We start from the raw sequence: 14,453 nt of genomic DNA on the forward strand, positions 1-14,453 counted from the left end.
ATTTAGCACACAAAATTACATAGATTATTTACACTACATACAAGTTATATTTCATTTGGGGACACTGTTGAGGAGTATCTATTTTTTTAAAGTAATTTAAGACTTGAACCACACTTTATCTATACAAAGGGCCATTTTCATATGTGTAATGAACCCTTGGTATTTTTACTGTGTTAGGAAATCCATCAGGGTAGTAACAGTGCCTCATTTTTACCATCCAAGAAAGCCCCCATTGATGAAACATGCCTATTTTGACTAGGAGTTCCTATTGATGGTATTTTTTCTTTTAAATTCATTTAGGACTCAAATACCCCAGGACTCAGACTTAAAATTGTATGAATAGTGTTGGAAATGATGATAATACTATGAGGGGGGAGTGAATCAATATTAAGGCTAATTTTAAACTGTTATGCCTATTTACTTTTCGTATTCAAGCTTGGCACCCATCCATATAATTAGAAACAATATGTAATATTGGAACAACAGGAAATCGACATACAAGCATACACACCATAAGTATCGTACACATAAGACATAATGGTTTTACGTGGAAACCCTTTCGGAAAAAACCACCAAAGATTGTTGTTGTTATTGATGTAAATAAGATCACCTACTCTATTACATCAATTTGTTTTGTCATCACCCACTCACAGGAAGTACCAAATCCCTTTGATTATTTGATAGCACTGACTAACAGGAAGCACCAACTCCCTCCTTTTGTAGACACCTATCCTCCTTTTGATCTCTGATTTTCATCAGCAGTCACTGAGCTCTCAGCCTCTTGCTCTCTACAGCACAAGCTCAACTCTTGGCCTTCCTTCTCTACACAAGCACCTTCGACCTTTCTCGCATCATAGGAACTTCTGCCTAACTCACATTAGCACAATTCTTGGGGTCTCTATCCTCTACATAGGAACTCTTGGCCTCTCACTGTACAATGGGATCTCACTCAGCATTACACAACAGTGCACTCACACAGAGCTTTTCCTCTTAGCTCTATAGCAACTATGTTGCTTCTCCCCATTTTCTCATCTGAACTCACGGGTTTTGTTCTTCTGCTTCTGCCCCCCCCCGGCAATTGATGCTACCACATTTTCTATTGGTGATATTTGTGTACTGCACATATAGGCTGGGTGATAACTACGGTAGTTGGTTGATCACCATCTGCAACTCTGACTCGAACAATACTCAGAACATGTTGTTTTTAATAATATAGTCGAGATCCTTCGTCTCCCACAACAAGGTGAATTTTGCAGCCTCGCACAAGTCTGGATCCTACATTAGGAACTAGCTATCCTCAGGCATCCTCCAGGATAATAACATGATCAATAGCAATAACCATGCGTAGTGGAATTCCTTTCCATCCTCCTAGGATTCTTGACAATCCTCCAGGAACTTGTGATAGAGGTACTTTTCCTAATTATGTTGGACCCCGTAGTTGCACTGCACAGCTAATGATACCACTGGTGCCAACACTTCATTGGCATGACACTTCCACATTATCTTTCCTGCCAAAATATTTGCAGCAAACTACATAGCTCCATCCGATATGGAGCTAATGGAATAACCTTATGACTTCTTCACCAACCTGAAGTCGCTTTTCATTTAGTCCATGAGATTCTTCTCCTGTGACTTCCCCACAGAAGCGTCTATGGGGTCCGCACCCTAATAAGGTAAAAATGTGATTCTGTGGACCAACATATCGTCAATTTGAATGGGCCCTCCAAGCCAAAGGCACCCATCATGAACTATTGCCAACAATTGATGCACACAAATGGTGTTAATTATGTTGCGGCTTAAATGTGGAACATATATCATGTTGAGAAACCCTACATGCTCAATCGTGGCCATCCACTTCATTAGCTCAAGCCTTGTGACTCCCGACTCCTCGTAGTAGACTGATTTCAAGTATTTACTGGGTTCTGAGTGCGGAAAATTCACATGATTTCCCAGATCTGAGTCCTCCATCTTTAGAAATGGTACCCCAGCAAACAAGTCGCCCTCAACAGGTACTTCCTTCGGTAGAAATGGCATGAATACCATATATTTCAAGGATTCAAGGTCCTTAGTGACCTTGGCCATGGATTTTCTAGGGGGTACATAAGGTGGTAGTTGAGTAATTGACACTTCTTCCTCTCCATCGATATCTTCCACCCCCATAGTCAGTCCTTCTTCATCCAGGTTAGGGGTTCCGTCATTTACATATTCTTATCCATATGACCCTTCTGTCTAATATCAGTTGGTTTTTTGTGCAACGATTGCTGAAATGCTACTTGCTATGGCTTATTTTCCTTCTTCTCTCCTGTTGCGAACGTAATAGTGAAAGACATTTTCAGGTGGGGAGTTTGGTTGGCCCTTGATTTTGGCCTTAAGGCATGTTTCAGCTTTGTCGTATGGATTAGTGGTGTTGTAGACATTTTTTCAATGCTCTCCTAGAATAATTTCTCAAATCTGCCTCAAAACCAAGCCCCTTATATCAAAACTCTGTATCTACCTCTTGCTAATCTCATCCAGAATTGCAACAATCATCTCAACTCAAATTTAGGCACAAAATATCAGGGCAAGCTCTCTGGAAGAAAAGTGTTGGAATGTGGAGTGAGATGTTGTATTTATAGCCCTTTATAAATTCAAATCCATCAGTTCCCTCGATATCTCCCTCATAAATGCTCTTTTGGCTGAAAATTTCCAAATATATTCTCCATAAATCCTTTCGCCCTACTCCTTTTAACGAAAAACTAACCATCCAATCACTTACAGTGTCTTCAACAGTCACTTTCTGGCCAGGCTGTGCGGGACCCACCTTGCTAGCGTAGCTCCTTCGTCACAACTCCCATCTATGGATTTTTCCTAAGCGTTGTGCAACCGAATCTCTTTGCCAAAAATTTTCTACTAGCAACGTAGTTTATAGTCCCACAATCCCTTGCAACTTCCTGAAGTACTAAGATTGTCCTGCATCCATATAGTCACCGCACAAGGGAAGGACCACCCTGGTACAACTTCAATTGGCTCCCATTGATTCTTCCTGGAAATAGCTCCCCACTTAGCTTCATGATATGAACTTCACGTTGATCATCCTTGATAATGTATGGTCCCAGCTAATGCATCTGAAACTTTCCTAGAAACTTAGTAAACTTTCTATCATACATGAACACTAAATCTCCATTTTTAAAGGTGCATTACTTAATGTGGTGATCATGCGACACCTTTTCTTGAGCCTTCTTCATCCGCTGATAAAAGCTTGCCAAGAAGTGATATTATTCTAACTCAAGTATCTACATGAGGCATTCTTCCATTATATCCCAATCTGCCATCTTTGTGACCGTGCAACAATCCTAAAACTAGGCATTATGTACTCCATTGGCATCATCGTTTCCTGTCCATAAACTAGCCTAAATGGTATCTATCCGATCAACTTCTTACAGGTAATTCTATATTCCCAAAGAACAACTGGTATGTGCACATCCCAATCAGTCCTATTTGCATTACATACCTTCACCAAAGCATTGTCAATGATCTTATTGAAAGCTTAAACCATTCCATTTGCTTGAGGATGATACGGCATGCTTTTCTGATGATACATATGGAATTATTCAATAAAAGCAACCATCGTTTCATTTAGGAAATGCAAACCCCTATCGCTCATTGAAATCATAGGACAACCAAACCTATATAGAATTTACTCAAATATAAAATTCACAGTGGTAACTACACTAAAATCATTCATAGGCTATGTCGCAGCACATTTTGTCAAGTATTTGTCACTCTGATGATGTAGTGTGCTCTTGTCTTCTTTCCTGGTGGCTAAATAGGTCCCACAAAATCTATTTCCCATTTATCAAATGCCTATAACAAGGCCTGTGGGTTCAGAGGTAATTCATCCCTTTGTGATGGCTTCCCGATCCTCTGACAGACATCTCATGCTCTATAATAGTCCTTGGAGTATTTGTGCACAATTGGCCAGCATAGCCTAGCTCATAGGATCTTCTATGCAATTTCTCTTCCAACATAATGCCCTCCAGCAACTCCTCCATGCACTTCAACGAGGATACTTTTTCTTTCATAATCCTGTACATACCTACGCAGAACTTCATCTGACCCCCTTTTATACAAATGTCCTCTGATGACGGAGCAATCTGCAGCCCTGACTACCAATTCCTTCTTCTGTTGCATTGTATATCTGTCAGGAGCTACACCTGTAGACAAGAATTGTATGATATCCACAAAATGTTCATCGGCAAAGTGCACAATAAAGAGTTGTGGATAAGGCAATCCTTCATCAATACTTCTGGGTTCTTCCCCATTCTCAATCCACTAAAGGTGATTGAGTCTAGCATTTAATCTCCCTGGCTTCACAATTACTTCAAATTCATACTCCTAAAATAAAAATAACCACCTATAAGTTCCCCCCCAACATAGGTTTGTTGACTAGGTACTTCAAATTTGAATGGTGTGTATACATTTTGAAGTACGCACCCAACAAATAACGTCTGAACTTATAGAGTGCATATACCATTTCCAACCCTTCACTCTCCATGGTAGAATAATTCTTCTCTACCTTAGACAACTTTCTACTCGTAAATGCAATCGGATGGTCGAAATCTCTTGCTCCTGGTTGGATTAAAACTGCTCCTAATGCTATGAAGGACGCATCCACATGTACATGTAATTCTTTCATCCAATTGAGGAACACTAGAATAGGTTCTATAACCTTCTTTTCCTTCAAAACATCTAAGCGTTTCTGAAAAATCATCATCCCAACAAAATGTCGCATCCTTCTTCAATACATTTTCCATGGGCACAATGATATGTGCATATGTCTTAATAAACTTCTTGTAGTATCCTGTATGGAACAATGTAGCGCACAACTGTTTTACATTCCTTGGGGGCTCCAAATTGATAATCACTACAATTTTAGAAGGGTCCACCATCAACCCTTGCTTACAAACAATGTGGCCCAAAAGTATCCCATATGGTATGCAAAATATACCCTTCTTTAGATTTAGGGAGATCTGTTACTTCCTACAAGTATCCAACATTAGGCAAATACTTGCAACATGATTTTTAACTAGCCTAAACACCATCCAATCATCAAAGTAGACCTCCAAAAAAATTTCCATAAATTCCTTAAAGGATGCGACTACCACCCTAGAGAAGATCGCAAGGCAATTATTAAGCCTATTGGCATAACTGTATAGTGTAAAGAGCCCCAATCTGTGGTGAAGGTAGTATTACTTCGATCTTCTAGCACAATCATGATTTGGTGATAGGCTGAGAATCCATCCATAAAATAGTAGGCTTCTTGACCACCAATGTTCTCCAAGACTTCATCTGTGAATGGCATAGAGAATGAATCATGTACACAAGCATCGTTCAACTTCTTTATATCTACATAAATCCTAATTTCTCCCTTTGTCTTCTTCTCCTGAACCAACATAGGACTAACCTAGTTTGATTCTTCTGTAGGCTCAATAATTCCTATTGCAAACATCTTATCTAGCTCATCGTGCACCTTTTCTTTGTATTTAGGATTCAATCGATATGGGCACTTCTTTACCGGCTTCTCATCTGACTTCAGATTGATATTCATAACACCCAGATCACCTACTATCCCCTTTAGATCAGAGAACTTTGTTGGGAACAAGTCCTGATATTCCCGCAATAACTCTGCCACCTTTTCAACCGTGTCTTCATCCCAGTAATCACCTATATTCGCAAACTTTGGCTGTGCTTCTGAGCTAATGTTCACTTGCTTGGTCTTCAATGGTTTTGCAATGTCAGGCACCTCTACCTCAGGCCTAGTGACTTCACGGTGCCCCTCTAACTCAGGGATATTGATATTCTTGCGATCTTCCTCACCTTCTTCTGTGGTAACATTGTAGCATTCCAGAGCATGGCGTAGCTGTGTACTCTAGTCGGGTTGTACCCATGTAACGTGTTTTATAAGCGTTGTGAATATCGCAACCTTTATTTCCTGTAATTATTCATCAAACATCCGAATCGTCCTCAAAACTAAATGTTAGCATAAATCTTTCCTTCATAACATCCCACTTCGCAGTTCCATGTCGTAGCTCTGTTTCTAAATACCAATTCGTCGGATTAGTATCCAAGGTGTGGCAGAATATACGTACCCATTCAAGTTATGGTTCCTTGCCCCATGCTTTCGTCTAATAAGCAAGATGCTCACACAAATCATCTTTCTATATATATTTTTCAGAAATATGGGTATTGGCATATCCAAATCACAACTTCATCATCCTTTGGTACTCCTTCCATTTTGTAAAATTGCTCTTATGTTTTCCCCACCATCTGGAAAGTGTATCTCTTAGCATGATGTCCAATGCCTGGAACTAATGCTCCCCCAGTACATCCCTTTAAAATTTATCAAGAAACAAATTTACATCTTCTAAGCCATCATAATATTGTAAATTAAGTACCTCAATGGATAAACACCGGATTGATTTAGTAATTCTATTGCATCGTTGTTTTGATACTTCAAGCAATCTATTCTGCCAATTCTCCAACTCCTCATCTGAATATGAGTTGTAGGAGTTGTCCTTTTCCCAAGTAATTCCTCCATCCACCATAGGATTGATCTTTCCATGTAGTAAGCTTATAAATCTATTCAATATCATCCTCCTAATAGTAATCTTGGACTAGTTCATTATACCACTCACCCTCTTCTAGATCTAATGGAACAATGACTCGTAGTTCCTTCTTCTCAAATGTCATGTTGCGCTTCTTCAGGTTGATGACCACATTCATATCAAATTCCCAATCAATTCCAAGCATCATCTGGTAGGGATTACTATCATCTACTATCTCGATTACCTCAAAATAAGCTATAGGATGTACTCCTTCAATGTCTACAGTTACTCCATGTAAGTGTCCCATAAGAATAATATTCTATTGGTTCGCCATTCACAGTTGAATTGGAGACCACTATAGCACTGACTTTCCCATTATTTCCCATCTATATTTAGTAAAAACATTCGCATCAGATCCAAAATCTAGGTGTTGGAAATAATACTGAGAAGGGGGGTGAATTAGTATTATCAAGTCAAATATTCCCTTTTTCAAATCTAGATAATATACGCTACTTCAGTTAATTAAAACCGCGTATATACGCAACTATGTAGAAGGAAACCCGCGTATACAATGCAAACTTATAATTTACTTTATCTTTCAGAAGTTGATTACTAATCTGTGTATCAGAATCAAATAACCAGTAACCAGAGACAGTAAAACAGATCTGAAGAATATCAAACACACAAGAACACAAGATATAAGGTGGAAACCCAATGTGGGTGAAAACCACCTGCTGCAATTCGTCTCTATCTTCTTTTAATTAGAAAATTATTTTTACAATGTACTAGCGCAGTCCTTACCAGTATGTAGGCTGCAACCTGCAGAGAGCTACAACCCTCTCTTGTTCTCTAGCTTCTCCTGGAAGGAGCTACAACCCCCTTAGCTCTTATACTAGCCAAGATACTAGTAAGTAGGTGCTGGCCTACTGAAGGCTACAACCTTCTCTTTCTTCCAGGGACCTCGTTTCATAAATTTTCAGACTGGATCCATGAACATCAATCAATCATCAAGTATATCTGCATCAAACAATCTCCTTTTCCCCAATTAGCACTGAATCAAGTAAACACTTCTCTGACAGTTGTACCCAGAACACAGTAACAGTAACCACACAGCAAATTCCGAACCCATAATACTGCAGCAATAAACAAAGGCAGCTAGATCATAATTTAAAAGATATACGCTACTTTAACAACCTGAAACCTGCATGCATACACTCCTGTGTTTGGACCAACCTGTGTATATGTGGTTTTCATTCACTGAACCAGCGTGTATACGCTCTTTCACTTCACTGAACAAAGATACTATTATTCAATCTTAAAGATTATGACCCATCAATAGAACTTATCCTTCTTTATGCGCTACGGTTCCTCCTTCATTCAGATCCAGGTATGCACCATAACCTCAATCACAAATATTTTAGATCTAGCACTTATTATATATTCAAATCATTCAGATTAATTACCTTGCCAAATGATCTCCTTCCTCTTTTATAGTCTTAGGCCTTTCACAATACCACGGTCCAAAACCAGAATAACACAATACCATGAACCAAATACTTGGGGTCAACACTTTTGGATGCAATACCACAGACCAAAACCATAGGATCAAAAACTATCAGCCTAATACCACGAGCCAACCATGAAAGTGCGTGAACTTTTCTCTTCATGAAAGGAACTTTTCTCTGCATGAAAGTGCGTGAACTTTTCTCTATATGAAAGAAACTTTTCTCTGCATGAAAGTGCATGAACTTTTCTCTACATGAAAGAAACTTTTCTCTGCATGAAAGTGCGTGAACTTTTCATTACATGAAAGAACCCTTTATCTTCATGAAAGTGCGTGAACGTTTCTCTACATGAAAGAAACGTTTATTTTCATGAAAGTGCGTGAACTTTTCTCTACATGAAAGAAACGTTTATCTTCATGAAAGTGCGTGAACTTTGTTGCACTATAATTTATCATCTGGGATGAGTGGGTTGCCATCAAGTACAACATATGTATCATAATGCCAACACTAGGACCACCTGATCCATTTCAAATTCTCTAACTTGTGCAGTCCACATCTCCTGACCATTCCTTTTCTGACTTTTGTCTACTTTATGCACTGCGTGTTATTCAAGAAACAAATTATCCTTGCCAGTGCAATTTTCTATTAACTCTTGTAGTCCCTCCACTGCTTTTTGGTCCCTTAGGAGCTTCAGGTAGGCCAGTAAGAAGGATGGCAATATTAAAGGATCTATTTCCTATGCAGTAATGACCTCTTCAGCCTAATCTATTTGCACACTCTAATTTTTCAATGTGGAAGCTTCTAAATCCAAAAAACACTTCTTCACCTCCATAAATGTTTCCTTTTCCTTATGAAAATCATTCAGTATCTTTGTTAGTCGCTCTACGCACCCACAGATTCTCTTCTGGCAATTTCCCTACAGCTTTATCTTCCCCAATAGCTATACCACTCCTTATAACTATATTAACACTAGGGTCACCCTCACGTGGTTCTGACCTCATCATCTAGATGTTCTAAGTGGGCTCTTGCTTCTTCTTCTCTTGCATTTTTGCGTTGAGTAGTGTTACACTAAAAAATGTCACCATGGCTATTTACAGTCGGTATGGCTCAATCAACAGTTATACTACCCTTTTTGAGCAAGTCTTATGCCTCTACTATTCATATCAAACTCCAAGAAAGAGAGAAAGTCTTTATAAAACATGTTTATCTCTGGGTACGCAGGTTCTCTCAAGCCTTGCCTGCGGGTACGCACCTTTTGTTCATAAGGTCTGCGTCTAAGGACGCTCTGTATCTAAAGGGGCAGGTGCGTCCCTCTGAAAAGGTTAAAATGCGCAAGTTTTATCTTCAAAAACTTACTTGTGGTCATTTCTAGAGCATTCTAGAAGATTCTTGGATGAGTATTGAGCGCCTCCAGATGGTTCATGCACTCCTATCAAAGAGGAACTTATCCCATCAATAAGGGAGTGATCCCATCCAAAGAGGGGACTATCCCATTGATGGTGGACCTGATTAACTTCCTCTTGAGCACTATAAAAAGAGGCATTGAGCTAGAAGGAAGAAGGTTGAAAGCTATAGATTTCTAAGGGTAAATGCTGCAGGAATTAGGATTCCCATTTAGAAGCTTGTGAGGAGAGATTGTCATCTTTACTTGTTCTATTTGGAAGTGGGTGAGCTTTGTCAAAGTAGAGGAAGACTCTTGTGGACCCTGGAAGGAGCTTGCACAACACCAAGGCTCAGGTTGTAATGGTTCCTTTTGATTACCTTTAATGCAAATTGGTCCATTCTTCTCAATAGCTTGTTGTTAATGGGTTATTTCATGTACTCCTTGGTCTATATGTTGAATATGCTTTGTTTTATGTTATAATCAGGTGCTATTTAATTGTTTGACTGTTGGTGATTGCAGGTTTTGGAGAACGGGAGGAGCTCATCCGGATCAACAAAGCTTGGACTTCTACAACAGCGTTTGGACAGAGGTAAGAACGAAACACTTGATTTATCATATCATAATGTATGTTTAGAGAAGGATAGCTCCAGTTTGTTTTGTTTGTCATTAGAATTTCTTAGACTTCTAGGAAGGTCAGTTGTGTCCGCACCCTTGACTGATTCCGTGTGGCAAATTGGCGACTCCGCTGGGGATAGTTTCCATTAATGAGAAGAGTCTTTTCTTTTGTTTGAACTTTGCTTTGAGAAAATTGGTTTATTTTTCTGGTTTTGGCTCTGTGATCTTGTCTCTGGGTGGGTTAGCTTAGGATTAGTTTTATTTTTGGTTTTCTTGAGTTTTTCAGTAGGACGCACCCTCTGAGTGCTGCACAGTGCGTCCCTGGACGCACTTTTGCTGTTTTCACAGAGCGGGCCCGCACCTGTGCTAACGGGTTGCCTGCGTCCCCTGCCAAAATTTAAGAAAATTCCACTTTTTGCCCTTTTTGCTCTTAGATTTTGTTTTTTCTTAGCTTTTTCTGCCGAGATTCATCAGTCCCTTGTCCAAAATCTTCACCTGAACTGGTTTCATTGGCATTAAGTGTTTTAGTGGATTTCGTCGAAGTGTAAGCCCTAGGGTTTGATTTTGAGTAGGTCTTGTAGTGACTTTAGCGGTAGGAATTGTCAAGCCTTAGATATCTCTAGTTTTGTCAACTTTCTAAGAAGTCAGACCTGTTCTAAAGTCTACCTATAGAAGTAACTTACCATCAAGTTGTCTTTTGGGCCATTTTCGAAGTGCTTGTTGTTTAAGTCTTGAATTCCATTTTACAAAAAGAACAAAAAGATTTGAGTTTTGTTTTGGCTAGTCTTTTGATTCTGCATTAGCTAGTCCTTGATTTGATTTTGATCAAGTAAAACATCCTAGAATCGCCTTTATGAGCTTTTGCCTTGTTAGGTTTACTTAGAGTAATCTCTCTTTTGGTTTGCTTGTGAGTCAAATTTTCATAGTTTTGTAGCTTTTGAGATTGTTTTTTGTTAAAGGTAGGTTTACATGCTTTATTGAAAAGAGAAAATACAAAAATATCTCCTTTGGAAAGTTTTGTTTCAAGTAGCTTTAAAAGTTTTTGAAAGAAAAAGAGTTTTTCGTGCAAGTAAAGAGTGGTTATGTTTGTGTGCTCGAAAAGAAAAAGAGAATTGTTTCTTTGATTGTCTTTTCCAAGGAAGTTGTTTTCTTTAAAAATTGCATTCTCTCAACTCTCTTAGTTAAAGATTTTCATTGAAAAAGCAAAAGTAGTGTAGATCATCTTAGGTGCATCTTTGTAGTGGTTGGAGTCGAGTCTGCACACCATTGGTTTCACTTCCATCACCTTGTGACTTTAAAGAACAACCTTAAAAGTAACGCTTAAAGTAAAATTGAACTAGTAACTTTTATTTTCTAGGGCTCTGAAGCACCAACATAGCTTAGGCTAGTGTCTTGGAGTAGGTGAGTACTTAACTCTCCAAGGCAGTAAAACAAACAAGTAGTCGATCTTGTGATAGAATCAAATCCAATTGTTACATTTACACTCTGGGAAAGCTCCTCTTAAAGGAGAAGCACGAGCTCGTGTCCGAACCAGTGAGGGGATCATTCCCCCCTCGTTGGGAACGACGCCAGACAGTACGTATTACAAACGGTAAACCTCGGATTAACCATTGTCGAGGAGCCAGGGGTCACTTATCGGTAAACCTTGGATTACTGTCAAGGAGCCGGTAAGGGGATTGAGCTTGCTACTCTGCCCTTGCGTGCTGTCGGAGTTTAGACTGTTCCCCCAGGTGTACTTGTGGCCGTTGGTAACCTTAGTGACCATAATCTCTAGGATTCTACCCAAGGTGACGGTGGAGGGAAGGTCCCACTGTACCTGGAGCAGACGTCGGCTATACTCACTTGGATTTTCTGGGGGGTTCACTTCACTCGAGACGGTTAAAGTGGAGGAACTTGGTCCAGTCTATTCATTAAGCAGGTTGTCGGCGTAACTGTTCCACCCGCCATTTCTGTACTGAATCCTGCGAGGTTGGACCTAATCACCAACTAGCGCTTTTGGTCCGGAAGATACTGTTTGTGTTTGGTTTGACGCCCTAGATTCTTTAGGCGTGTGATTCAAATTTGTTTGGTTCTTTAGAGACTTTAGGTGGTTTGATTTGAAATTTTATTTTGTTTTCGTGTGTAGTAGTTAAAAGTTTTTAGCTGTGGCGGAATTACCGAGACAGTCCCGTAGAATTCGGGGCCAGTCTCCTGAAGTTGTTTCTGTGGCCGAATTGTTGAGAAGATCCCGTAGACTTAGGGGTGAACCTCCTCGAGACGACCCCAGTAATTTAGAAGGTTTAAAGGTCCTTGTAACTCCTCCTAGTGGCAGTAGAGTAGGTTCACCTGAAGAAGGAGAATCTTCCTTGGTAGTCCATCCAGATTACCAAAGTTTAGAGACAGGTTATAATCCCAAAGCTGTTACAGTTTCTGAGCTTGTTGGTAGTTTTTCGTCTGCTAGCGATACAGGCGAAGAACCAGAAATATCCGAACCTGTTACTCCGACTCCTAGTGTTCCTGATTCACCGAGAATAGAAAGAATTATCACCGAAAATCTTCCTGTTGGTTTGATTGCTATAGAAGAACTTGTTCCAGAGGAAGAAATAGGCGTCTCTGATCCTGAAGATCAAATTACCCTTGATCTAAGGGAGCGTGAATCCATCTTTTACAGTCCTCCTAGAAGTACCACTTGGTACCTTTCGTTAACCAATTATTTAGACAACTTTGGGCTAGGTTTTTCTACACCTCGTACTCCTTTTCCACCTGGAGGTATTCATACTCCTGTAAATATGTCTGGTCAGTCATCTGTGTTTACACAAAGTCCTGAATCTTTTTTACATGGCGGTCCTTCTGTTCCTACTGGGTATCAATCTCTTTCTGGTACCTTTGCGGGAGCGTCTCCTCAACCCATTGATCATGGGTTATTAGTTGGAAACAGTGGTAATGTACCATTGAGTGTAGGAGACATTTACATGATGTCAGGTTCAGTTCCCGTTACCCAACCTCAAGGTGGCCAATTACCGCCTGGGGGGCAGCCTTCGTTAATGCCTGGGGGGCAACCTCAAGGTACTTCATTCGTGTCTGGGGGGCAACCTCAAGGTCAGTATGCTCCTATGGGGCAATACATACCTCAAGGTCAACCCCAGCCTCAATATGTACCCCAAGGTCAACCTCAGTATCAATATCAACCTCAAGGATGGCAACCTCAAGGATGGCAACCCCAAGGGTATCAACCCCAAGGGTATCAACCTCAAGGATACCAACCTCAAGGTCAAGGTCAACCCCAGTACCCGTATTTACCTCAAGGTTATCAACCTCAAGGTCAATACTCAGGTCAAAGTTATCAACCACCTCAAGGGCAATCATATGGGACTGCACCTTACAATTATCAATCCTATCCTCAATCCGGCTATGGATCTCAGTACCCTCAACCTGTTATGGGTCAATACCCTGGAATGTTAGTGTGGGATCCGTCACAAGGTCAACAGATGTTGCAGCCAAGTATACAGTCGGTACCTCAAGCAGGACAACCTGTAGTTCCTGGTCCACCCCAGCAACCGCAACCTGTCCAGTCAAGTGTTCAGACCCCTGTAACTTCGGTAGTTACTCAGCCGCCAATTGCACCTAGTACTCCATCTCAAACGGCTGCAGCAACTACCGCCACATCTACCATACTTACTTCTGGAGTATCGACGGCTCCGGTTTCTACTGTCCCTGTAACCACTCCTCAGACATCTGTACCGTTGTCTGGATCTACGATTCAAACCACAGTCCAGATGCCTGTAGGCCAACCTGGTATAAGTACGGTTGTTACTACTCAACCTCAATTTGTTCAACCTCCGTACCAGGGACAGTATCAACCTGGGCAAGCTGTCCAACAACCGGTTTACCAGTATCAACCGTATCCTGGGTACACTTATCAACAACCTCAGCAACCCCAGTACGGTCCGGTTAATCCTGGTTTTCCAGGAGGATATAATATCCCAAATGCGACTCCTGTTCCTAGTTATCCTGGATATCCTCCTCCTGGGGCTGGTATTGTGACCCAGAGTTTTAGAGATCCTAACCGGCAGTTACCGTTTATCGCAACTTTGGATTTACCAGACTTGACGCGCCTAACGAACGATCCAATTCAATATCTTCCGTTCTGGCCGCCAATGCCAAATAAGTTGCCCAGCGATATACCCAAGTTCGAAGGTAAGTCTGGAGAGGATCCGTCCAATCACGTGATGACTTACCACCTCTGGTGTGCTTCAAATTCCATCTCGGATGATTCGATCCGTTTACGTCTTTTTCAGCGTACACTCATTGGTCTCGCGGCCAAGTGGTACATTGAGTTACCACGGGCCTCTTTTTACAATTTTAGCCAGTTAGCTACCTCGTTCT

General features: G+C 40.6%; 1 pseudogene; it reads right to left on the minus strand.

Moving 5' to 3' along the window:
* The window catches only part of LOC149215228 (E3 ubiquitin-protein ligase COP1-like), a 73,813-nt pseudogene that overhangs the window by 13,215 nt on the left and 46,145 nt on the right, over positions 1–14,453 (minus strand).

Source organism: Pinus tabuliformis, chromosome 1_1 (assembly GCF_031772625.1).
Source record: "Pinus tabuliformis cultivar Carrire ecotype Pingquan chromosome 1_1, CPIR1, whole genome shotgun sequence".
Taxonomy (NCBI): Eukaryota; Viridiplantae; Streptophyta; class Pinopsida; order Pinales; family Pinaceae; genus Pinus; species Pinus tabuliformis.